Source organism: Pipra filicauda, unplaced genomic scaffold, assembly GCF_003945595.2.
Source record: "Pipra filicauda isolate LSUMZ 115617 unplaced genomic scaffold, ASM394559v2 scaffold28_size6257848_pilon, whole genome shotgun sequence".
In the NCBI taxonomy this organism is placed as follows: domain Eukaryota; kingdom Metazoa; phylum Chordata; class Aves; order Passeriformes; family Pipridae; genus Pipra; species Pipra filicauda.
In genome coordinates, this window is record NW_024104409.1 from 2806330 (window position 1) to 2832854 (window position 26525).

The window sequence follows — 26525 nt, forward strand, 5'->3', positions numbered from 1 at the left end:
AGAAGAATTTTCTATTAGAATTTACTCATAGTTGTCTAAAAATCCATTGAGATTTTATACTGCAACAGCTTATTAAAAGTGTTTTGGTTTTTTTTTTTTGTCTGAATAGCTCTCTAAGGGAACATTAACAAGAGAGAAGGAAGTGTGAATTGCTGTGGTTTTGACACAGAGTTGATTATATTCTTTGAACTTTTCATCTATCTCTTGTAAAAATGAAACTCAAAAATAGGAATCTGGATGTCTTCCTTGAGAATTTTATTTCTCACAACTTTAACTTTTGAGTAGCTTTTGAAACTATTTATATACTTAAGGTTTTTATTAATGTAACTTTAGTTGAAAGCATATATGTAATTCAGGAGTTTTTATTGAAGCCACTGAGATTATTAATGAGTTGTGTTACATCTCTTCTAGTGTATTTGCAGTATAGTGTTTTCTTTATCATTAATGTGGCCATTAGTTTATGAAAACTAGAAGAGATGTCTTAACTTAAAAAAAATTCTTTGATGTTTAAAACCTTATTTTATAATACATAATATAGAAATGTAATGTGAAATGCCCATGACAATTTCAGTCTTTGATCTGGTTTAAATAAATCACTGTCTTTAATAGGTCCCACATGACTGACAATGTTTACTTGACAACTAGGGAGGTGCAATTTTGTCTCCTTAATTCTTCTTATGGATTTGAGTTAGTGTAACTCAACAATAAATGTCACAATAACAGAAAAAAACAACCAAAAAACCCTCATGCTAATATTGATGGTTCAAGATTGGTTACATTATTTGCTTTCTTGATCTTTTGGTTTATTTAGTTGTCTTGGCATGTACTCTCTTCAGTCCCATGTGTCCCAAAGCATCCTGATGATAATCTCTTGAAGTCAATCAGAATAGTGTCCCTGAATATTATTTGCTGTCTTTGCTCTTTTTGGAACTTGCTCTTTGAAGCTTCTGTGTCTGATCATACTTTTTTTCCATGTCTTTTGGTGTTTCCTGGGTTAAGTCATGCAAACAGAAGAAAATTCACGTTTCCTGTAGCTGTCTCTTGGCTCTTCAGTTTCAAAACAAGTAGTTAGAAATAAATAATACAGCTATTGGACTGTATCAGTTGGAGAAGAATTTAACACCTTCACAAAATGTTTTACTCTTGAAATTAAAACTTTAAGATGTCAGGCTTTTGATGTGATGCCCTAATTTTGTTGTACGTAGATTTTTAGTTACAAATCAATAATAGATATTTCCTGCCAGTGAAAGAATGATGTATGGCCTGGAAGAGGCTCTTGACAAAGAGAAAGGCTTCCCCTAAATTGGGAAATATCAAATTGTGACAGATGTGTAAACAAGAAAGTTTACTGATTTGATAATCAGGTGTCAGAATGATATGTTAAATATAGTTACCTAATGCCTTGTGGCACATTGTGCTTCACTGAATGTGTGATGGTTCCTGTAAAGAAAAAGTCTGTTTTTTTTCAAAAATTAGTACACCGGTCTCTAAAATGCAGCTTCTGTTTCCCATAATGAAGTACAAGTACCATTGCTACCCACTTTTTAAAAAATAGCCAGGAGGAGAAGAGACTGATCTGTTAGTTGCTAGCCCTGTTTGTTTCCAAGTCTGAGAAGTTGGTACACTGGAACATCTCACAGCTTGCTCTTCTTTTGTAGCTTCCTTTTCCTTTCTGCTAACTGACCCTGCTGGGAGCAGTGGGATTTGGACCAGGGGGTCTCCAGAGACCCCTTCCAGCCTCAGCTAGTTGGTGATCCTGTGCAAAATTCAATATACATCTATAAAATTGGGACCAGTGATTGTAAAACAGGAACTGAAGGTGGTGCTTCACTAAAACGGATAACATTCTTCCTCCATCACAGAACTGAAACCAAAGACCTTAAATATCTTAGGTTGATGTGCAGACGGCAAGCCTGAGTTTTATTAGTCCTCTTAAGTTTGCAGTTAAGTCTTGGTTCTCTAGAGCACTTTTAACTTATTTGTGACACACACCTGCATTTTATTTAATTTTTTTCCCCTAAGAACATTTTGCAAGAAACTTGATGTTGATGCTGCTGTAAATTCCAGTGTTTGTCTTATTTCAAACATCTTACTTCCTTCCTAATGTCCTTTTACCTTTCTCTGTTTGCTGTCTGTATCTTTGCCTTTCTCCCTGACCTGTTGGTTTGCTTTATTTTAAGGCTTCAGATGGGATGTTTTGGAAAGGTGAAAGGCAAGGCAGTGTGGGGAATTTACAGTAGTATTTTATCTCTGCTAAGCCCACAGTTTTGGCATTGTTTGTTATCCATATTTAGTTTATTCTAACACATTATATAATTGTAAGTTTGACTTAAACATAGCAAGTTTTCAGAAGCTGTAGAATTTGTGTACAATTTTATATTCCAGGTGTTGCTATGGTGAATTTATTTTTAATTAATTTAATTTACTATACTGTAATTTGAGAGAGAGAACATTTAGCTTTCTGTAAAGTTTCCATAAGGACCTTGAGAACCTACTGTTCCTTCTGCAGTCTGTAACTAATGCTTGCCTGTTTTACGCTTTGTTGTGTGATAGCCATATCATGTCCCTTTCTCTGACTCCTCCAGTCTTGGAATCCACAGTGCTATCAGCAAAGCTGCCATGAGTTCAGCCCTTTAGGATTGAGGGATTTTTAATTTTGTTATGTGTATTTTGGGGGAGGCACCTAAGGAAAGAAAAAAATCTTAGTTTTGTTCTTGTGTTTGAATTTCTTTTCATTGGTACTTGTACAGGGGAGCATGAACTTGAAGTAAAGAACTGTAAAGTTTGGCAGAGTATTGCAGGAGAACCTGCTGTTGTCTGTCAGCTCTTCCACTTTTTGTAGTATACTGTGAACTTGTTGCTTTGGGCAGCAACCTACAAGCTTCTGGACAGCTGTCACCTTGTGCAGGCTCTGATACTCCTCCTAGAAGAAGCAGCAGCTGGATAGGTGAGATCATCACACAAGGGGAGGGACATCCATTGGACTTGCTGCATTCATCTCTAGCTTTCAGGGGTTCACTAGGCCTAATGAGGTACTTCAGACTTAACTGTTTCTGCATGTTCTAGCTTGGGGAAGTTTCTGTTCATCACTTTCTTTTCCTCATTTTGTGTCTTCTGACCTAGTAGAGAATGTGGCATAAGTGCATGATGGAGTGCAAATAACATACTTAGAGTATCGTTATTGTAGTAATTCAGAACTTGTTAGGTTTTTGTGTGGTTTTACTTTGGCCAGTAAGCAGACCGGAGTGGATGTATTGGAGCCAAGGAAATGGAATATGCTTTTGAATCATGGTTCAGATTTATTCTAACCATTCTTTTTCCTGTTTGTTGAATTGCTAAATGGCTTTGGTAGATAACTTGAGAACTTGAGGCAAAACAAAGGTGGAGTAATTGCAACTGCATGTCCCTCTTCAAACACCCGGTCGTGTGCCTGATGATTACCTTTTCATGAACTTCTGTGAAACTTTTAAAAATGCTTGGACGTTAAGAATTAAAAGAAACAGGAGAGCTGGGTATTTGTAAGTCTGTCTGTCTTCCCTTTGCCAGGTTCTCTATTTTGGGGACCAGTGGTTTCATCATGACATCAGAAGTTTCACAAATGATTAACCTGTTTTCCCATCATGCGTTTTTAAGAGATATTAGTGTTATGGCTGAGAAATTGCCAATATTTCAGATGTCATCCCGAGTGTACCTTGATGAAAATGAAAGCAGATCTAAGGATCAAGTTAGCATGAGAAATAAACCAATGATTCTAACTTCCTAACTGAGTTAAGTTACCTGACAAATCAGACTCTAAAATGTTTTCTGAGGTTGTAAACTATCTGAAAACTGTAGGAAGACACTTCTTTAGATACACAGTATAGGAACTGGGGAAAGCTCAGCAAAACTGCCTAAGACATTCTGTTGCATTTCTTCTGCAGTGTTGAGAATTCCAAAATTCTTCTTTTTTAACTAGCCTTTTAGCTGAGCTTGTTGAGTTCTGAGAGAGTATTGCACTACCTTTCATAAATGTCTCATAAATGTGGTTTTGCTTCTTTGGAAGTATTTCAGACTTTGGTTTGTGTTAGATGAACCAAAACCAAAGCATTCCATTTTCTTTTTTTTATAGGATTGTGTTCTAATAAAACCACTTTGATTTTAGTTGATTCTTTATTTCATGCTGTTTCTTGAGTGATCCTTATTCTAGCACAGACTAGGTCTCACTTCATATTTTTCTAAAACACACTCATACTGGTGGTCTCAGAGGAAGAATCCTCCTGAAACTGGGACAAGGATACTTCAAACTGGGCACTCAAAACCATTTGTAGTCGGTGAACACATTCAAACCATTTGTACTTTGGTTGATTAAAGAGGAAGAGATTTCTAAAACGTTGGGTACTTAAGAACTGGGAACTTAATGTTTTTTTTCCCCCAGTATGTGCAATTAAAACAAATGTGGGGAACAATTATATCTGTTGCAAAATATTCTTGACAGAGCCTAATTTGTTCTAAATGCTTGATTGCCAGCTCTGGTAAGTGCTGATGTGTTCATTGATCATCCAGAAAAGTGCATGTGCAAATTCAGAGTTAAAATTACATTAAAGTTATGAGCTGTAAATTCAACTATCAGGCTCTTTAAAAAAGAGCATAAAAAAGCATGTAGTGGTTGTAAGTTTTTAAGACTGACAACTCTCTTTCAGAGAATCCTCTTGCTTTGATTGTTTTAAACCTAGATATAATCTGATTTTTCAAAATTTTCATTGTAAATTCTTGTGCCTTTTTTATATTTGTTTTATTGTGTATCTCTGTTAGAAAAGTTTTGGTTTCAAGGTTTAGTACCTGTGATGCCTTTTCAATATTTTGCACAGTGATGTCAAACATTTTTATACTGTCCTTCATATGGCCTACAAGTAGTAAAATGGAAGTAATGGCAAAAAATGTTTTTGCCAGCTTTACATATTATTTAGAAGGATAGATTTTAATATTAGCAGGTCTCTTGTCAAGCGTAGTAATCCTTGCTGTTAATGAATGTTCCCACTGGTAGATGTATGATATTGGAAGGGCTCTTAAATATTTGGCAAATAAGGTAGCGTTGAACAAAATTGCATTGGAACAGTGTTTAAAAACAAACTAAAAACTATATAGGCTTGCATCAGATTGTGAAAGAGAAGCTGAATTGTACTTAAAAATAGCATGGCTGATGCAATAGTCAGGCTAATGTTGAAGCCTAAGTGTTATACCCATAACACTGGCTCCAGTCCTGCCAATGGCTTCATAAATGAATAAAGTTAATGCTTCAAGAGCATTGAAGTCAGTGGAGTTCAGTCCTGTCAGTGGTTCTGCTACACCAGGGGAGTGTAGGATGTAGGAACTAACCTTAAAAGATTTTACTTTAAATTTGTTTGCCCCCTGGGTATTTTCGTTTAATATTTGAGAAACAAACAAAAAGTTCCCTGAATACTGGAGTTAAAAAAGAAAAAAAAAAAAAAAACAACAAAAAAACCACTGCGTGTAGGACTTGCAGAGATTTCTATCAGAAGTCTCTATGACTGTGGCACTGCAGTTACCCTTTTCTTATTGCCATGCTGCTCTTCCCTTTGTCCCCAGTAATTTAATTTCTCCTTGTATCTCTTCTGTGTTCCCCACTGAAGTTTCCCTTTGTGCATTTTGGCTTGCTGAGTGACTGAAAAAAAACCAAACCCTGCCTGGGCTACTGCTCTCTCCACTCGAGGTGTGTTACCTGGATAGCTGGTGGTTGTCCATCAGAATGAGTAATGTTGGGGATGCCTCTTGCTGTCCCTTCCCTTGTACTTGTGGAGGCAAATACAGGGCCATGCTGATCTACTCCATTGTTCCATTCTCCTGTTTTTGGAGGTGTCACGCTGGGTTTAAGATGAATAGGGGCTTCAGAAGTTGTTTTGTAGGGAACATGCAGCAGAGATACTTGTTTGTTTTTTTTTGTTTGTTTGTTTGTTTGTTTTTTTTGTTTTTGTTTTTGTTTTTTTTTTTTTTTTTGTTATTTTAGTTTTTGTTTTGTTCTTGAAGACCCAGTCAAAACTGAGATTAAATTATGTGTACTGGGCAATAATCTTATTGAGTGTGAGAGATTTATCATTGCAAACTGTTTAAATGTAATAACTAGAAATTTGTAAGTTTATGGAGTTCCAAACTGTTTATGTAAACTAAATAGATTTCTATTAACTTCTAGTAATTTTCTGAACAAAATTAATAATTCTAATAAAATGTAGAGACAAGATAATTGTTATGATAGCTATGAGCCCTCTTTTCCTGTAACTTGTAGGGTTTTGCGTTTATTGCTAACTCCAGTTCTGAAACAGATTGCTAAGTTTGTGTGAATTCTGCTTCCTCATAGTAACTCTGGTTCCTCCCATTGGATTGTGTACTTTATGACTAGGCTGCGTGGAGATGGGTTACTGACGTCCTTGTCCATAGTATCATGTTTTTATTTCAGACTAACTTTGTATACACTACATATACATAGTGCAAATGAATGGGGAGTGGTAGTTTAAATCTGCCTTAGGATAATTGGAAAACAGGGTAGTGAGATGATAGTGACTTCTCTGACTGCAAGCTGCTACACAGGCATAATTTTTTAAAAATTATTATCTAGGACACTGCTCAGAATAACCATTTGCTCTGATATCAGTGATGAAGAAGAGGGAAGGAATACGTGTTAATGCATGCTGGGGAATGGATGGGGAAAGAGAAGATGGGTTGGTAGTGTGTAGTGAGAAGAATGTTAAGGTTTACATTTTGTCTCTTTCCCTTTAAAATACTTAAACTTTCTCAATAATGTCTTTTACCACTGCTTATTAAGTTGCAGTTAGATTCATAGAACTGTAGAATGGTTTGGATTGCAAGAGACCTCGAAGATCATCAGTTCCAATGCCTGTCATATATTTGCATACTTTTTTTTAATCTGTACTCAGTATTGTTTTGCTACAGTTGAAAACTCTAGATATAGTGGAGTTCAAAAATCTGTACTGTGCAGTTAATGATTCATTTTCTTGAAGGCCAAGATTATTATGGTTAAATTATTGGCTCTTTTAGAACAGTCTGCCAATGTACGTGCTTCTGACAGTGATCAAGGGGCTCCCCTGGAGCTGTGGAGTTGTACCCTTTCTCATGTCCTCCTCCTCAGCCCCCCCAAGTGCTCTCTGCCCCCACTTTGGAGTTGGGAGGCATCGTCCAAGTAATTTTCACTAATGCAGAGTATATGTCTCATTGCACTTCACTGTAGTGAGCCATATTAAGTATGAAACCAAGTTATTATTTGATTGTGGTACTTAATGAATCAGTATTTTGTTAGTGCTTTTGTCTTTTCTATGGCACCCCTTTTTCGGTCTGTGTATTTTACATGTACAAGAGAGAGCAAAAAAATTAAAAGATTGAGTCAAGATACATTGCCAGAAAAGCATAGGTTGAATATGCTGTAATTCTGAAATCTGCATTTAATTCATCTGGGGGGAAAAAAATCTTAATGCTGTACTGAAGTGTGACGTTGTGTGCTCACCCAAATACTTCTATAGCTTCTCTTCAACAAAGTTGTGCAGTTGCCTATTCCAAGTACCATTAGAATGCATATTTTTGGGTACCATATATGATTCTTCTGTTATGAAGGCTGCTTAGATATATATGCATGCTTTATTTTATAAAATAGAATGAAAGAACTTGACTGGTAAATGGAAATTCTCTGATGACTTGGAAGAAGGATATTCAAACATCGCCCAGCTAGGAGTAGCAGACTGTTACAGTAAGTCACATCTTGATAGCAGTTGTGTTTCTGTTGGACTGAAGTCTACAATAAAAACAATTAAGAAGTAAAAGAGTAGAAAATTACTTGATGTGCATGTGTAAAATTATACGTGTAAAGTAATAATATGCTTGGCCATCAAAAAAAAGGAGGAGCAAAAACGCAGCTACGCAATATTAAACTCTGGCCTAGTTTGCTAAATGCTTGTGGGGCTTTCAGTTATGCAGATACTAAACTATGAATTAAGAATCATTTTAAACTTGGGGAAATAGCTGTTTGGAAGAGTAACTACACTTAAAAAATACGGACTCATTCTCAGTTGCATTCTATAGAATGTAATGCTTAACTACAGCCTCTAGAGAATGGATTTTGAACACGTGCTGACAGTTAAAGACTTTACTAGGCATCTCTGCAGTTTTCTTTATGTTGGCTGTGTCAACCTTTGTCACGTGCACTGTGGTTTCCTTTTTGTACATCTTGGTAAACTACAAGATGGAGTTTCACTTAATTTAAGAGTATGTAGAAGTAACAGCAGCATGGAATGTTTGTGAGGTTTTTTTTAATTTTTTTTTGGTGGCTAAAAAGCTATTTAGTAGAAAATACAATACTTTGCTTATAATATACAGCTAAAACCGGATAACTTTAAATACAGATCTCTTCAGTCCTGCTGCAAACTAATTTTAGAATCTCGCCTTTAAAAGAAAATGGAAAGAAAGGAGACATGTTGGACTTTAATAAGAGAGTTGATCTTAGGAATTTACAGGTAGAAAGGTTTTATTAAATATAACAACTCTTCTGAGGAAACACTGACCTTTACATTTATTTGGTGCAGAAATCAGATCAAGCAACTAATTTCATGGTAAAAGAGTCGTGTCAAGAATCTCTCTGTTGTATGTTGTCTTACTTCTAAATGAACTATGCACGTTGTAGATACCAATCATATACAGAAATGTTCAGTAATGATCCAAATGGTGGTGGTTTTTTTCAAGAGAATTCAGAAGTCTTTTCCAACCGTAATAATTCTATGGTAGTGTCTCGTGTGTTTGCCTGAGCGCGTGGGAAGCTATTTTTTATCTGCCCTGGATTGTGGTTATTTTTGTCAATGAAATCTTGACTCAAGTGAAGGAAAGAGGGTCCTATGACATTCAGAATATGGTTAGACACTCTCCAACACAGATCAGTCAGTGGGGTAAGTTTCTATTTTGGTACAGATGTTTGATGTCTTGTCTTTTCCCCTGTTCTGAATAATTTTGTGAAAATAGTAAGCCTAGGCTAGGAATAGTCTTTTTGTGGTTTTGTATGTATTCTTTTATGTGTGACTTGATACTGTTTTTTTTGTTCTTGCACACAACCTAAACCAAATACTAATATTTCAACAGGTACAGAATGACAGTCAAACACTGCACACGGGTATGCCTGTGAAGAGGCACTGCCAAAGTTAATCGTGTCTAGTGCAGAAGCTGGGAGTTGTGGCTGATCAAAGCACGTAGGTGTGAAGGTGCTTGCATGGAGGGAAGATAAAGGGACAACTCAATGCAAACAGTTTTTACTTAAGCAGAGCAAAATGATACATTTCAAATGGCCTTTACCTCAGCTGACTGATAAACATTTTTAAAATAAAACTTGTGGTGGTCTTATTTAATACTGAAATGTGGGTGAATTTGAAGCACTAGTTCAATAAGGAAAGTTAAGTCAGCAATTCTTCAGAAAACTTTTAATTAGCTAATGAAAGACAGCATGTTTTCTATGGTGGTAGCAGTACAAGATAATCTAGAATGCTTTTCTCGTGTACTGTTAACACATACTAGGTAAAAATAGAAAGTGTAATTCTGATCTAAAACATCACTGACTGCACTGAGACTTTTTAAACTTGTATCTTGAACCTAAGAGTCAGACTACATATTGCAGAGCTGTTATGGTGTGCTTGCACATCACTTGCAAGTCAACTAAATCAGTTTGTCTCCACTCTCAACAACTCATGCTAGACAAAAATAAGCCTCAGTTGCATCACAAACTTCTTAATGCTGAAGAACTAACACAGCTTACAATAGCATTTGACATCACTCCGTCTTAGCAGTTAACAGTTACTAGAAAATTCATTCCAGTTTTGTCTGTAGAGTTTTTACTGCTACTGAAAATGAGGAAAGGATCAAGCCTGTTGGTCAGAGTGCATACTAAATTTATAAACTCTAGACCCTTTGTAGAAATTAGGATTTGGTATGGAAAGTAACCTAATAAGTGCTCAAATATGAAACGCAAGTTTTGAGTACTTTCCAAAATAAAACTTTGTGAAACCAGTGACTTTAAAAAAGTAGGTCCTTTGTTTAGCTTTTATTTACCAGTGTGTCCATATTGCCCTTTGTTAATATTAATCTATTAAATATATATATTGGAGTAAATAATTGCATGAGAGGGGCTTTTGTGCTGTATTTGAGTTCTCCAGAGGTCCCAAACACCAGAGGAAAGTCATGGAGGAGATGATCAAGGGTCAACACCTACAGGGAAAAGCCTTGAGCTATTCTCATCTGAAGATTCAGATTAGACCCCACCCTACCTCTACCCCAAAAACTCATAAAATTAGGGCATCTGGTGTGGTGTGGCTGTTGAACAGTACTGGAATAACTCCTCTTAACATTCCTTATGTGTGGTATTTCCACTTCCAGGTTCTGCAGATACACAGTCTGAAAGACTTTGACCAGAGAAGTGTAGGAATTATGTGAAGATTGAGAACTCAGTAAGAAAAGTGGTGCTTAAAAAAAAAAAAATGTTTAAGAAATTTGTGTAACCTAATTGCTTGTAATTGGAATCAAATTAAATTAAACTAGCCATGTATTTAAAACTACAAAGTAAAGTACAAAGGCACTGTTCATACAAGAAACTACAGGTTTTATGTGATTTTTTTTTCCAAGTTCAAGGTATACATAAATACCGTAACCTTTACTGCTATAGTTAGCTTTCTTAAGCAGAAAAAGTGAACAAATAGGCATCATATGATGTCTTTAAAAAAAAGTTTTCTGTTTTTTTTTTAATTTTTTTTAAATATTGGCTCATGCCCTCTACCCAGAAGCACAGAATTTCTCTAAGAGTGAAAGAAGGTCTGTTTTTATGACAGAAATGTATGTTGGTGCCAGTGAAGTCTGTTAATCTGATTTAAAACATGGCTTAGTTAGACCAAAAAAGGTTTTCTCTCAACTGTACTTGGCACAAAAGCTGACAAGAAGTAAAAAGCTTGTTAATGAAGATATTTAAAAATATTCTTGCAATCTAAACAGCTTTTAAAAGGGCAGAATAATTATAACATTGTTTAGCAAATACCCATTTCTTTAATTGTATAAAATTGATGCATCTATTAATGGGAATTATTTTTACAAGGTAGTATTTTCTATAATCAACTAATCATTCAATTTTATGCCTCTAGTGTTTTCCTGCTGTTGTATATGTGCCAAGAAATACTGGCTGTGTTTCTCAAATATGTGTTGCTGTGATAGCTATACATAATTTCACAATTCTTTGTCATGCTAAGTTCAGAAAAGCCATAGCTTTTTGCCTTTCGTAAACTGGCAGTAGGAAGGGTCTTTGAGGGATTGGTACCTATGCCAGTCTTGAGTAGGTATTTTCTGATGCCTTGTCTGATAAAGTAGACAGTGCTATGGCCCTCTGGCTTTTAGTAGGCCTTCAAAGAAGTTGAGCATGAAACATTTATGGAGAGAGGCCTGATGCTTTAAAACACATTCTGAAATTTAGAAAGTCAAGATTCCTACCATTCTGTTTGTTGGCACGTTTAGCTTTGAGTGAAGGGTTGCATGACAATCTTTCAAAATCAACACTTTGACCAATGGTTTTGCTGCCTTTTCTCTATCTTGGGACTGGATAACATTATCCAGTATAGTTATTATTATGTTCAATGACTTCTACCCTCTCTCCAATCAAATCTCCTCTCCCCCAAAAAAACCCCAAAACGAAACAACAACAACCCAGAAGTTTTGGAAAACTAGCGTTTTTTCTTAGTGTCAGTAGCTTGCAATTTAAACAGCCTTATATCACTCTTGTTGATACTTTAATACACATGCTATGTTGGTGCTAGTTTCCAGGTGAAAGATGTTTTACTAAAATTTGCTGTTCTTCTAATATTTATTTTGAATAACAGTTCAACTGGATGGTGGCGCATAGATTCTGCGGTGTGTTTGCAGTCTGCACATATTTCTAGAGGTATGATTAATGGCAGCAGGACAATAACTACTTAACCTAGACTAAGTTTCATTTTAGGAATTGCAAAAAGTCCATGTGGCTAGTTGCACCTTAAATCTAAAAAAATTGCATCTTGCTTTAAAGTTTTGATTTGAAGGTTGAGAAGTATTTGATCTGACTGCTGGTAACTTGAATCAGGTATGTCAATTTGTGTTTTGTTTCCATGTTATTTCACTTGGATACTGCAGTTCTTGGAGCTGCAGTATTAGAAATAAAAAAGTATTGTTGCTTATATTCTATACCATTTACCAAATATGGAGATTCAATTTTTTGCTTGTTTTGCAGATGGTATTCTGTAGAATTTACTCACAATTGTTTAAACTTTTCCTTTCTTGCCTATTGAGCTTCTGCTCACTGATGCAGAAAAATGGAGATTAGTCTTCACTCATGAATTGGCCGTGAAACATGCCCTGTAGAGAAGGAAGGTGGAAGAAAGCACTAAAGGGAGTTTTCATCCCAGGAGTGTTTATCAACAGTCAAGTCACTATGGAAAGGCATTGCAGAGATTCCTTTCTTTGCCCAAAGCAGATGAGAATATTGATTATAGGATTCCTTACTGTCTTCCGCATGCTTACAAACAGAACTACCATTGCCTTTCCTGACTTTATCTGTATCTGAACATCACTGACATGTTGTTCTTGTGTCATCAAAACCATAAATTCTTCCTGCTCCAGCTAAAAGGATCCCATTAGAGCCTGCTCTTGACCTAAATCAGCAAACTTGACAATACAGTGACTGAGAAGAGCTGTTGGATATTCAGCTGCTTAAGCTAGTTTAACATCTCAACTTGGTAGCATGAATTGCTTCTGGTGATTGATGTGAGGCAAGAAAAAAACTTTCCCCAAAATTCCTGTAGGAGGATTCAGGTACTTTCTATGCTCTTTTCCAAACCTCTTTTTTTGTTCTTTTAAATCTTCAGAAGAGCAAAGGAGCATTCATTAACATTTCTTATCTCAAAATACAGGAAGATTTTGTTTCAGCCTGAAATACGTACATGTATGTAAGAATCAATCAGGCTACTGGTTTTGATAGCTAGAACACAGAAGTTACCAGCCTTGTTTATTCTTTACAGTTCAAGACAAGTCTGTTCAAAGGAAAAATTACGTACAAAAGGATAAAAATTAAAATATTCTCCTTTTCTTGGAAAGATACCATGACCTTGATGTAAGAAGAGGAATTTAAAAACAAGTCATTCCTAACAGCATGCTTCAGATTGATCTTCTAGAAACTGTTAATCTGTTTCTGTAAGGAAAACACCATTAGATGAAGTCCTCATAATGCCTTTTTTTTCCTTAAATTTCGCATTGGATCTTTGTCTCTTCTGCTTATGAAGATACATGACTCAAATAAGACCAAGTACTCCTCTCTTCTACGCTCCTGATCTCATACAGTTTAGTATATTGAAGGCTATCTGGGGTCTTTTTCCAGTGAGCAGCATCTTCTGCTGTGAAGGAGGTTTTCTCACAGAGGCCTTAGGCAGATTCCTGTTTGCAAGAAACCATGCTGCTTCATCTGAACTGATTTGCTCTGATACCTTCTGTTGCTTTGAACTGGAAAGGAGTATTGACTTCAGAAGTATTAGTAAGCTTCAATGCATCATCAGAAATTGAGCCTGTAGTGCTGTGTATGGCATTGTAATTATGACTTGTAAGTAATTAGTATTAGCAACTTGCAATACCTTGAATCTCAGGGACTTTTCAAGTTATCTGATTAAAAAGAACATTCTATTCACAAGAGTCTTGTAGAAGAAATGTGCTTTTACTGCTATTGTCCTTTCATGACATTTTTCTTAGCCAGCAAGTACAGAGCAGTAAAAACTTGGATTCAACATGTTCTGTTTGTTGTATTTTCTCTTTCGTTTTTATCTTGTGTCCTCTCCTTTACCGGAAGAAGGGAGTACAAACATCAACCTGGAGACATCTCTTGGCCAAGTACATTTATGTGTTTGTTCATCAGTTATTCTTTCCAAACAAGAGGACCTCCTTTTACAAAAACATGCATATGGGATGAAAAGACTGAACCTGCCTCTCTAATCTTTGAAAGATGGTCTGAAATAATCAAAAAAGCAATGGCTTGTCAAATGGAAAGGTATAGGAACACATCTTGGTCTCATGTTGTTGAGAAGTCATGAAATTCCACTCAGAAACAACTAATCCTATTATTTATGTGAAACACTTTATTTAGAATAAAACCTCTTACCTTAGATTGAGATACCATCACCATATTCAGTGTCCTTGGAGGAACCAAGAAGCAGAGTATCCTTCTGCATGCACAAGCAGTTTCTCTGGAAGCAGTTTGCTGATTTTTCTGTTTTAATTACTGTAGCATATCAGGGTCTGTCCTTGATGGCTTTATCTGTCACTTTAAAGGAAAAAAAAAAATCCTGTATGCTCCTCAAACTGCAAAAATTGCTGTGGTTTTAATGACAAAACCTAGCATTTCTTTTCCCATGTTCTTGTATTATTTTAAGCACAATGAAAGAAAGCTTCTTTGAACAGGGGAAACTTGCATTTGAAGAACATGTGAGGTACCTAACCATATGAAGCTATTTTGTTTAGGTGTGCGCTCTAAAGGAGAGGATCAAGAAACACCACCAATTGCCCCAAAATGAATTAAGTGAAATTGCATCAAACATAATGAGTAATGTACCTTCTTGGTTAACTATTGGATCATACTCTACCTGGTGTCTTAAGAGCAAAGAAGAGCACTCTAGGTAAAATGATGGTGCCTCATCTGAGGCGCATAGCTCAGTGGCTGCCCTACATGCAAATGCCATACACTGTGCTGCTGTGCAGAAGGTACTGTAATGGATAACAACCAGTAAATGCATATGTGAGCAGCTGTACATATAACTGTTTTCAGTCCAGTGACTTCTGGTTCTATTTTGTTGTATATTGGCTCCATGATACTGATAAAATTTCACAGGAGACTTAGCAGCTTTCAGTATTTGTGAAGAAAATTTCAGCTCTCTTATGCATTATATTTTTGTTGTTCAAGTAATGACAGTTAAGTCCCAGGACATCTAGGTTTTCAGGGAAAAAGAGGAATATTTTAGAAATCCACAAACCTGATGCAGTACCTTGGGTAGGTTCTTAGCTTCCACAGCAATCATCATGTGCCTGGGTTAAATATGAGTTTGTCTTAACAGCATTAAACTGCTGTCAGTGTTAGATCAATCTGATTTTGCAAATAAAGTAGAAGACTTGAGATTGGAGTAAGGCCTTTACAGAAGAGTTGGGAGTGGTGTTAGGAAGTCTTTGGTGAGGGAAACATTCAGGTAAGTATGATGATTTTTTTCTTGAAGAGATTATGGGGAGACGTTCACTGCTTTGCAATAGATGCCATTTTTAATTCATTTGAGAGCAAGTGAACAGAGGAGAGATTTGGATTTTTTTCCAAGAAATGAGCACTTAAATTTTTTTTCACCCCCACCTACATCTACTTGCAACAAACTGAGAGAACTTTCTGGACAAAACATCTTATGATTGATCTCGTCTATTGGTAGATGTCTTAAAAGTCTTGAAAGTTCACAGCTCAACACTATGGGTTTGGGGTTTTTTGGCATCAGAGCATGAAAACACTGCATGTCTAGTACCCATCTCTTGTCATCCTCCCCTATTGCAGTGACTATGTGTATGTCTCTGTGTGGCAGAAAATGAGGAAATGCAGGTCATTATCCAAGAAGTTACCAACTAGCACTTTTCCTTCCCCTCCAGTCCTTCTGCCTCCCTATCCTGGAAGTATGGAGTCCCTGCCTCAGCCTACGGCTTCATTCTTTTTCCAGCTGCCCACAAAAGTAAAGAACCAGTGTGAGAGTTTGAAGAAAGAAAGAATCCGCTCAGAGGACTGAGTCTCAAGCAAAATCTCCAGGTTGCAGACTCAGAAAGAAACTTCCTTTGGGGAAGGATCTGCTTCCAGGATTTGCTCGTCTCTTTTTCCTTGGGCAAACAGAGTTCTTGAAGCAAACAACAGGGTTGCAGGTAGGTAGGGCCCCTTTGAACTGCCATCCGCTCAGGTGTGAAGGATGGACTTTATGGTGTTTCTCTGTGCATTTTTTGTTGATGTTGCCTTCCACTTCTCTAGGCTGAGAGAGGGAAAGAATGTGAGCAGCTTAAAGAAAAAGTGTGGGGGAGAGAGAGAGGAGAAAAAAATGCTCTGAGCACTTGGAAAGAATGTTCTTTATGCCTCTGTATAAGCTTCCTGTCCATGGGTCATATTTGTACTTCAGTTCTGTGAAGCACTAATGACATTCTTGGTGTGACCCTTCTTTAGACAGGAAACTACATCAAGTAGAAACTGGTGGCTGGGGCCAAGATAAGGCCAGTGATTGTGTATGGCCCCATAGCCATGCAATTTTCGTCTCCTCCCTGTCTCTTTACACTAGTGCTAGGTTTGAATGTGCTGTAAGGTGGAAGCTGCCCAATCAGTTTGAAATCTGACTGAATTCCCAGCACTGAAGAAGTTCCCTAGTTCTAAATGTGTAAATACATTCTTCCTTTTGAGGAGCCTGTGGCTGCTGGGTTTGTAAAATCCTGTTCCTTTGTCCATGGGAAGGAAAGAGACTGGAATACTCTGATTTAAGGGGATATGCTGCTAACCCACATGATCAGCAATCCCTCAGGCCCAAAGAAAGGGAATCAGCTCAGGTAAATTCTGCTTTTCTCGCTTCATGCTGTGCCGAGTGACAGCCTCTTCCTTGCAAACATCAGTAGCCCACAGTCAGACCTTTTTTTTTCCAGCTATGTCGTTGCTGGCAGAGGAAGTTTATTCTAAATTCCCTTTTGATTTTTAGCAAAAGGAATCACTTGAAAACTGGCAATGAAATTCGAAGGAGATTTTACCAGTTCCTCTTTGGTGCTGAGTTGAAGTCATTTGGAACTATGTTACGTGCTTTATTACTTTGGTACATCTCGTGACTCTTCTCTCCCTCTTCATTCCCTCCAAATTGCTTCAGGACACCTTCTAACCTTTATACTGCATCACAAGCCTTCAGCAGAAGATCTTGACAGCCATTTATGTTGCTGGAAGATGACTGGGTTTGGATCTTGGCCTTCCTTAAGCAGGATCTCCTGACAAAAATGGGAAATGACTCCTTTTTCCATCACACAGAGCCACCCTAGAAATGGAGGCCTAGGCAGAAAGTTACTTCTAATGCATTGTTCTTTAGGAAACGTTTTGCCTCCCACATTCCTTTTGTTACAGTGTCATATAGATGACTTTTATAAAACCTAAACCTGGCATCTTCCTATCTGAAGATAAGTCAGTAAATCCAAGATTAAGAGTTTACAGGTCTAATAATGTGATCGGATCTTACTGTCCCTTCCATAGGAGATGCCACGTGAATCTGTGAAACAGGGTTCTGCTGTGGTTAAGACTGTTATATTTGTAAAGCTTTTTCTACTTACATTAAAATGATTAGAAATAATATTAATAAAGCTTCTTTTGAAAATGCTGTTTAATTAGGCTTCTACCTCTCCAGGTCTACTTAAAAATAAATTTAAGCCAAAATGTCACAATGGGCAAAATGGGAAGTAGTGCATCTTTTGAGGTTTCCTGTGGTTTTAGGTTGCAAAAAGGTATGTTGGAAGTGTTGAGAGCTATGAAAGTGGAAAAAACTCAACTTTTGCTTTAAGAGTGAGAAGTTATTTGTTAGAAAGCAGAAAGCTTTCAGTTGTTTTCTCCCTAAGGTATTCTGTAGCTGAACTTAATTAAATATCTTGGGAGATCTCAAATAAAAACCTTATGTTTGGCAGTAGTGAACAACACATGCACATGCCCATGTACTTTTGTTGTTCTCACTATAGGAAATTAGTTTTGAAGACTAGGACTGACTTTTAATGTTTAGATTAGGAAAGGGGAAAGTTTTATTCTTGAGCTGAGTGTGAGAATGGGTGGCAGGAGTGTGAACTAGACCCTCTGGCAGTAGGTAAAGAGCACTTTTATTTTTCTGTTTTCTGCTTCTGGCAATTGGAGTAAACTAGTCAGATGCTTGTGCTTGAATCCAATTAATTTCTTAAATCAGTTACCACAAAACATTGCTTTCTAACTAATGCCTAGATCTTTTGTTATATTCACTAGCTTGTTTAAATTGTTGAATAGTCTTAATATAGCCCTGAGGCTACTGCTTCATGGCAGTTGTGACTTCTTACTATGCTGGAATGCATTGCAGTCCTAGTACATTCTAAAAATAATTGTTCAGATGGTGCTGTTTAAGTACATACTTATGTAGTGAGCCATTTTCACTGAACTTTCTGAAATTTAGCTTTCTGTTGGATGGCTTTTTAATATTTTTTTTTATTGTGAATATCAAACTTCTTTGTCTTGCTTCTTCTGTGGTTATCAAGTAAAGTGCTGAATTTATAACATGGTATTTTTAGAAACTGATAGTCTGATGCATGTGTTTAACTATGCAACCACAGTAACACTTGTGAACTTTGAAGTTTAAAAAGAAATCAGTTTAATGTATCAAATTCAATTCTATTTTCTTATAATATGTGGAAATGTGTATGTGATGAAATTAAAATTGAGTAGTTGTTACAGGTACGGACATGAATTGTGTGCTGAACAGGAGTAATCTAGAAGTCAAAAGCTGAACATCTGTGAGTCTCAGAAATGAATACTAACATCTGTGGCTAGAGATCTGTGCCAGCAGTGCTTTTAGTTGAAAATACCTGTTTTTCTAACTTCTAGTCCAATTAAGGTCTGATACCTTTTATGCTTAATAGGTGTACTTGCCTCAGCCACAGTTTTTGGTCATTTTGTTCTGTAGCAGAAGGTAAATTGAGGACCATCAAATACTTACGAATGCTGAATACCTACAGTAAAGTAAAACAGGGGCACTGAGAACTGTTTCTCATGTTACTGTCTCAGTTGCTAAAATGACTTTACTCTTTCCCATCACAATTAGGGGGAAAAAACCCAACAAACACGCCAAAACAAAAGCAAAAACCAAACAAAAAAGCCTCTTGCTATTCTGCAGTTAGTATTTCGATATTTCTTGTCTATCACCATTGTGTTAATATGTTACTGTCATGCTCTGAGTTTTACAGCTGGAATCCTGGGTTCTCGATACATCCTTAGAGCAATAACTCCTGCCTTTGTGTTATTAAATAATAAAGATGTCTAAAACAATTTTCTTCTTGTTTATATTGTACTTAACATAATTGTATGAGTATTAAGTGACTCTTTGGATAAACTCCAGAATGCCAGCAAACATGGAAAAACACTGTACAGTTTTAGAGGTTTTTAATCCCCAGTACTAACAGAATTTCACAAAATAATCTTGTAGTGTTTCTGTTTTTCCTCTTTCTTTTCTCTTTAAGATTTCCTTCAGCATTTGAGCTACCTAACTCACTTCATGTGATCCTTAATATCTTCTTGACCAGATGCCAGCTCCTCCTCAGATTCAGTCAATAAAAACCTGTTTTTTGACAGCTCTTTTTTTCCTATCCTAGAAGACCTATCTTGTTTAACCTGAAAGTTTTGCTTTCCTCTTTTCACCTTCTGTCCACCCTCTGTGGCTTATGCTGCAGCTCTTTCTCTGTTACAGGATGCTGTGAGAGTGAGGAAGTATTTTGTAAAGATCAGGAAATTTGGGGGGAAATCTCACTGATGTTGCTACTTCAGCCAGAGCTGAACTTGTCATTTGTGTGAGAGATGCTTTGTAAGTTTAGTTTCAGGAAGGGACATATATCAAAAAGTATTCCTTTTGTAAACCAGCAAATTATGTTGATTTTTATAAACAAAAAAAAATGAGACTAAGGAGTGTAGGTTCTAGGTGTTGCTGTCCCCTTGCTTTATAGGAAGGGAGATGGTAACAAAATATCAACAATTTTTTATGAGTTTCTGAAAGCCAGGCTGGTTTCATTAGCAGTGGTGTGCTCTAAGTTGGATTTTATTCTTTCAGTCCTGTTTGTAGGACACTGGGATTTGAGCAGATAGCAGTGACAAAAATATTTTTTCTGATCTTATTTTTAATTGAGGAAAGGAGATTCATACCTTGGTTTACCAGACCTGAGAGAATCCCTGATCCTTGAAAGAATGACTGTGATTTAGGGGTCAGTTCAGAAAAAGTGTTTCTGATAGAAAGCTGGAAAAAGGCATTTTCTGAAAGCAGTGGTAAGAAATGATTGAACCCTTCCAGTTTTGTTTGTTGCATGGACTTTATGAAGAATTGGCGGCTGCACGGCTCCTAAGACAGGTCTGTAAGTTGATGTCAGCAACATGAGGTGAGTTGATGGGTTGTTGCAGGAATTGTTGGGTTTTGCCAATCAAGCTGGGTTGTCTAAATGTCATGGAAGGCATGATGAATTAACTATTCAAAAAATAGTTTTGAAGACCATATTAAAGTTTGTGATTCTTTTGCTGATGACAGTGACACTACCTGATCACTTGTAAATTTTTTCAAAAGAATATAAATGTACTGTTCTCCTGAACTGTGCTGTATCATGTTGTTTCATGTCCTTGATCTGCACTCAGATGAGGGGCTTTCCTTTGCTCTCTCCCTGGTAGAAACTGGAGTTTCTTGCTTTTTCCGTGTACTGGTGAAATGGAGGTCAGGAATATGCGTGGGTTTTAGGCTACTGTTACAGAACAGTAAGTGAAGAAATCATACCTTGCACAAATGGGTATCGCTTTTACAGGGGCAAAATAATGTTTTTTATCCTGATGGAGGATTGTAGCAGATTGCACAAACAGTTAGAGGGGCATGTGGCTTGGGGTGATTTTCTTATCAGTAACTACTTCAACAATTTCAACAGTATCTGACCTCCTCTTACCAAATTCAGGTAAATTCTGTAATTCTGAAGTAAATGGCTTTTGAATAAATAACAAAACTTTTATGGTTATAATTGGACTTAATGTGATCATAATTGACTTTCAAAAATAGAAATGTGATATATACAGATTTCCCCAAAATTTAGCTTTGTCCTGACTTGAATTGAGGTTTATTCACCAAATGGAATTACTTTAGAGCCCATATTAAAGCACACTTGTCTGAGTGTTTCAGAGGAATTTTCACATACCTGCTGCTGGCATGCATTTGTAACTTTTCAGAATAGTAAAATTTGGTATATTTTTTAAAAAAATGTTTTCCTGGTCTCTGGAAGTACTTTCTGTTAGATGAGAAAGCATGAAAAATTAATTTGCAAAGCCTTTGTGTGTATAAGCGATGGAGAGATGAAATCAGACTGAAGTATGTAACAGTAGATGAAGAACAGCTGACATCAGCATAGCTCCTGTGTACACATGGAATGTTCCTCGGTGACTTCACGATTACAGTGACATTGAGGCTTAGATAGATACTGGAGTAGTGCTGGAATTGGACTAGTAAGCAGCCAGCTAATGCAGGTACTCTCCCTTATCAAGCAGTAGACTTGACAGAAAGCCATCTGAAGCAGCTAAGCCTTTTCCCCCCGCTCTAAGCAATGATGGTAGTAAAGTCTGGACTCACAGATTTATAGCTTGTGGTTAGGTTCTCTGGTGTATAATAAAGTACTTTTATTATGCCTTGGGCACTGGTTGTGTTTATCACCTGATGGTGTCTAAAACCTGAATTAATGCTACAGCTTTTTTTAAGGGGAAAGTAGGGACAAGTTAGAAGGGCTCCTGGACTTGTCCATTTATTTGTATGTAACTTTTTAAGAGCTTGTATATCTTTGGCAACTGGTTGAAATTAGAAACAGGTTAAAAAAATTGATTGGAGTAGGGACATTCAAAGAAAGAACGAACTTACATTAGTTTCTTTCCTAATAAAGAGTAGTTATAAAAATGAGAACATGCTACAATGAACTTTTTACTTTTCTTGTGTTAATCACTGATCAGTTTTACCTTTATAATATCCTAGAATACAATTAATATTTTTCATAAATTGCTTAATTGATGTCTGAACTTTGTAAAGCCATATTTACAAAGCACACAAAGTAATTATTTGATTTTTTTTTTTTGAACAGTGGTGCTTTGTTCTGTTATGTATTATGCTGAGGGTGTTCCAAGAAGTGATTTCTGTGTAGTTATTTTTGTTCCCTTTATACTTGTACAGGTGATATCTTCTAGGAATCCGTTCCCTTGTATTAGTGTTAAATATTATCAAACTTTTTTAGCTATTCTTCCCTATACTTGCATCTGCTTTGGAGAGTTTTCCCATCTATCCCTTTTGAACAAGTACACTAGTCAGGTCTATCTGATACTTCCTTTTTAACTAGCTCAGAACTGGTGTTTTTAATAAAGCAGTTTTGCAAATGAGAATGGCAAACAGTAATGCTACATTGGTTCAGACAATAAATGTTTAAGAAAAATCAAGGAAACTTTCGTCCCCATGTCAGCCCTGTCATTGTTCTCCAAAGATACATGTTACTTGGAAGACTTGACGATATCTCCATGGCTTGCAGTCAAACCAGTGCTTCCAGTGTGGCAGTACTTCAGCTACAGGGCATTTTGCTTATCTGTCCAGGTAATGTTAACACCTAAATTCCTTCTGTAGTTGAACTCAAGTTATTGTTTCAGATTAATCTTCTGCCTCCTTCAAAGACTTTTTAAAAACTGTAATCTTGGTAACAATGCAATAATGATGCAAAAGGCTGGCTATGCTCCTTGCCCATTCCTTACGAGTTTGCGAGTTCAACATTTTTCTACAGGCTTTAATGCTATGTATGAATGGATTTATCCGAGATAAATGTCAGATCTTCACTTCCTGTTACACTTAAGCAGTGAATGGTTTGTATTGCCACATTTTGTCACCCTGAATTACCATCTGGTTTGTGTCCCTCTTCAAGTGCTTACTGTTTCAAAATCTGGCTTGCTTTATGAGTCAATGTACTTTCTAAAGAAACTCTCCTTTTTGCCTTTCTGTAGATACCAAATTATACACAAGATGTTATGACTTGACTAGCTGTTCACATTTGGCTCTTGGCACAGAACGCAGACTTATAGATTGGAGATATTTGAGAACCACATTGTGTAAGCCCTTTGTAAAGTAAATAGCCTCGTCGGACATGGGCATGTTATTCTCAGGTCATTCCTTCTTAGAGCTTTGTTTTTATGTGGATTTCTCTGGAGTAAATCATGTAGTGACTGGCTTTCTGCAGGGCAGATGTTCTTGTTGTCTGCAGGAACTTTTTTTTTTCTACACCAACTAAAAAAAAAATACAATAAAACTGCCAGAGTTCCATATTTGTTTCCCCCTTCTTCACTCCTGTATTTTCTCATTAACTTCTGGTACAATTAAGAGACTTTATTTACTTAGCAAACTCCCTCCACCATTTGGAGAATCCTTGCAGGTTAGATAAACCTGGAAAATTCACTGCTTTCAGTATGATCCATAACCTAATTTACAAAGTACACTAATCTCAATAATTAATAAAGCCTTGATTTATATCAAATATAGGAATTTGTCTTTTAACCTAAAATTACAGCAACTGAAATGTGCTATGAATGCTGGTTTAACCTTCCTCCTCAAACCTAAACATCAGTTTAGCCTGTATAAAATTCAGGATGTAATTATTTTCTCCCTTTTCTCTCTGTGCCAAGAAGGAGACTTGGCTTATTAAATGAGACCCATGGATGATGTTTCAGTACAAACATAATTAATTTGGTTTATAAGGCAAGGGTTTTTATCTTCACCCCAAATTAACCTGAATTCCCTCATTTGCACCTAAAGTTAAAAATTTTTCCCTCAAAATTCTGACTTAAGCATAGGCTGTCATACAAAGATTTTGTTATGACAAAAGTCCCACTAATGTAGAGTTTTGGGACTAAAATACAGTATAATATGTGATACAACATTTCTTTTTAACATGGAACAAAACTAATTATCTTCAGAGACTGGGGACTGTACCCTGTTGGCTTTTTTTTCCTCACAGCTTGAGGTGTTTTAGAAAGGAATAATTTGTACTTGTGAAGACCACCTATTTTTAATAAGCCCTCTTCCCCTGTTGCCTTGTTCCTGTCTTATTTAGTGCACTGAGCTTATTTTTTTGACTGGGTTTTTAGTAGTGTCCTCCTTCTCTAAAGGCAGTAGGAAGATTTGTGTGTGTGTGTGTGTGTTAAATATTTAATTGCTTATATGGTGTTTTTTTACTATGCCGTTACAGCTTCTGCTGTGAGTTTGTTAGCCTTCTGCTAAATGAAACCCTTCTTACACGTAAGGGAACTAGATACAAATTTTTAATGTTTTATATAAAATGTTATGCTTTTGTATATAGAAATGGTGAATTAAATACAGATGTCTTAAAGAACTGCTTCATAGCACTAGACACTCATACTGACCTTTAAAATGAAAGCTAAAACAAAAAAAAAGCTCAAACTAAAGCAACTAACATGACTGCCTACAGATAACAGACTAAAATAACAAGTTCTGCAAGGATTCCAGGGGAAGCTATTCCAATGGTTATAAGGAGGTCGGGTTGAGGATGCAGATGACTACTTTTAAAGTGAGGTCATTCAGTGAGAGAGGATACTGTTTTTTGTAGCTTCAAAACCATTACTCTTGGTATCTTTTAAAATGTTCATGAAGTTAAAAGCATGGACTTGTGTCAGCTCCAGACTCCTGCAGCCTGCCAGAGCATAGGGTCTAGTTTTCTGTGGTGCAAATGAGATTATATGTCTTATGTCTGTCTGTATATTAGCAGATACATATCTGTGTCTGTATTTCTACAGATAGAGCGTGTTGGTGTGGAATATGACTTTTGTAAACAGCTGTGGGGAGTCAAAACTTCCCTTTCTTCCTTCTGACTTTAAAGACCATCAAACCCAGCATCTACTCATTAACTAGATAAAGGCTTTAAAATAACTTTTTCCCTTTTAAAACCATATTACTATATCACATTTATCTAGTTTTTGATGGTTCTGCACTAATGTGTAATGGTTTTGTCCTCACAAGGAGCGGCGATCAGTTCCTGCAGCAATGGTGCCCCTCTGTCATTAGATAGGGCCGTAGGAATATTTTTTTTTGCCATTTGTTACTCTTACGTGCTGCTTTTTTGACTTGACCTGAATGCTGTTGCTCTGTAAGGGCAGTGAGGTTTAAATGCTGAGCACAGACTGATTAACGAGGTATTAAGTCAGTTAATTCGTTCATTTTTAAATAAAGTATTAGCATGGTTTTGGTGGTCACTGATGTGCGCTATAAGTTAAAGAGATGGCTTAGGTAAGCAGTGTGGATTTCTAAACCATTTGTGGTGTTTGGTGGTTTTAGTTCTCAATCTTAAATTGTGGAATTTAAAGAAATAAGTTGCTGAATCTGCTCGCTCGTGGTAGCTGTTGCAGTAATGAACAGGTATCTTACTAGCTTGTTTAAAGATGAAGGTTGTAAATGAATTTAAGGGTGTGCAAGCCTAGTTCAGAACAAGTATTTGTAAATGTGGTTTCTAGAAGGCATTTCTTTGTTTTACAAAACAACACTAGGTTTACTTAGCAAGAGGTGGCTTTGCCACTCGCATGGCTTAGTACTTGAATGCTAGCTCAGAGGAATCTGCAATAGAGTGGTCTAGGGCTAGAGGAAGGTGGGAATCGTGTCCTCTGGAAATGGTACTGAACTAACATGACCAACTTAATTTTTCAGTACTTTCGAAACTTCAGAATGGTGGACTTTGAGTATTTCTTAGTCACAACCATAACAGTATATATAAGATAAAGATCAAAGGTCCCACTGGAGGGGAAAAAAAATTGGAAATCCTTTTTGCTTTAGAAGTAGATTCAAATGCTGACTTGTTTCTCTTCGTGTTGTATTTACAAGAGCATCAACTGAAGATTTCTATTTTGAGAAGTTACTTTTGAGTTCTGAGGCCATCTATAAAAAGATTTTTCATAAAAAAGACCTTTCACTCATCTAAGAATTCAAGAGAAGTCATTAATACCACTCTCAATTTCATAGAATTGTAGAATATCCTGAGTTGGAAGACACAAGGATAGAGTCCTCTGTGGAGAAGGTATAAGAATTCTGTATGGCATTAACAGAGGACCTGTCTCTGCAGTGCAGCCTCCTTGAGAGGTGGCTGCTGAATTTTCATGGAGATGTTGTAGTCCTTATGGATAGGCAGGTACTATATAACACTGTTACCAACTTGTGGTATTTTAACCTTTCAAGAATCTTTGTTTTGGTTTATGTACTGTGAGCTGATGTGCCTTTGAAGGGCATGCTGCTGTTTCTGGTAGACATAGTCCTCTATTTTATTTGTCTTGCAAATTACAGGATATCTTCCAACTCTAAACGGGCTTATTTGATATCTTTCTTGCTTGGAACGATGACAGTGCATAGGGCACTGCTTTTTCTCCAAATGCTGTGTTAAGCAGTTGTGCTAGTGCTGTTAAGAGGGTCTGTTCTAATATCTTACCTGGAGATCTGGGCCATATTAACAGCTTTTGGATTATGCTAAACCTATTTGTTACAGCATGTTAGAATAGATGTTGTAGTTTGGGGCATGTGTAGGGAGAAGCAAGATACAGACTTTCAGGAGAGGCTAAGAGTTCCTGGGAACTCTTAATGATTATGTAGGACTTGGTACAATAAATACAAGTACTCCAGGTT

General features: G+C 36.7%; 1 protein-coding gene and 1 long non-coding RNA gene across 3 annotated transcripts in view; one reads left to right on the forward strand and one right to left on the reverse strand.

Moving 5' to 3' along the window:
• The window catches only part of TSC22D1 (TSC22 domain family member 1), a 92951-nt gene that overhangs the window by 22617 nt on the left and 43809 nt on the right, over positions 1-26525 (forward strand). The gene's annotated exons all lie outside the window — the stretch shown is intronic.
• The window catches only part of LOC120323578, a 33401-nt gene continuing 14480 nt past the window's right edge, over positions 7605-26525 (reverse strand). The window contains exons 2-3 of the long non-coding RNA XR_005564195.1: positions 14201-14362; positions 7605-7798 (exon numbers count right to left, since the gene is read on the reverse strand). This is a non-coding gene — a long non-coding RNA (uncharacterized LOC120323578). The remainder of the gene's footprint in view (positions 7799-14200; positions 14363-26525) is intronic.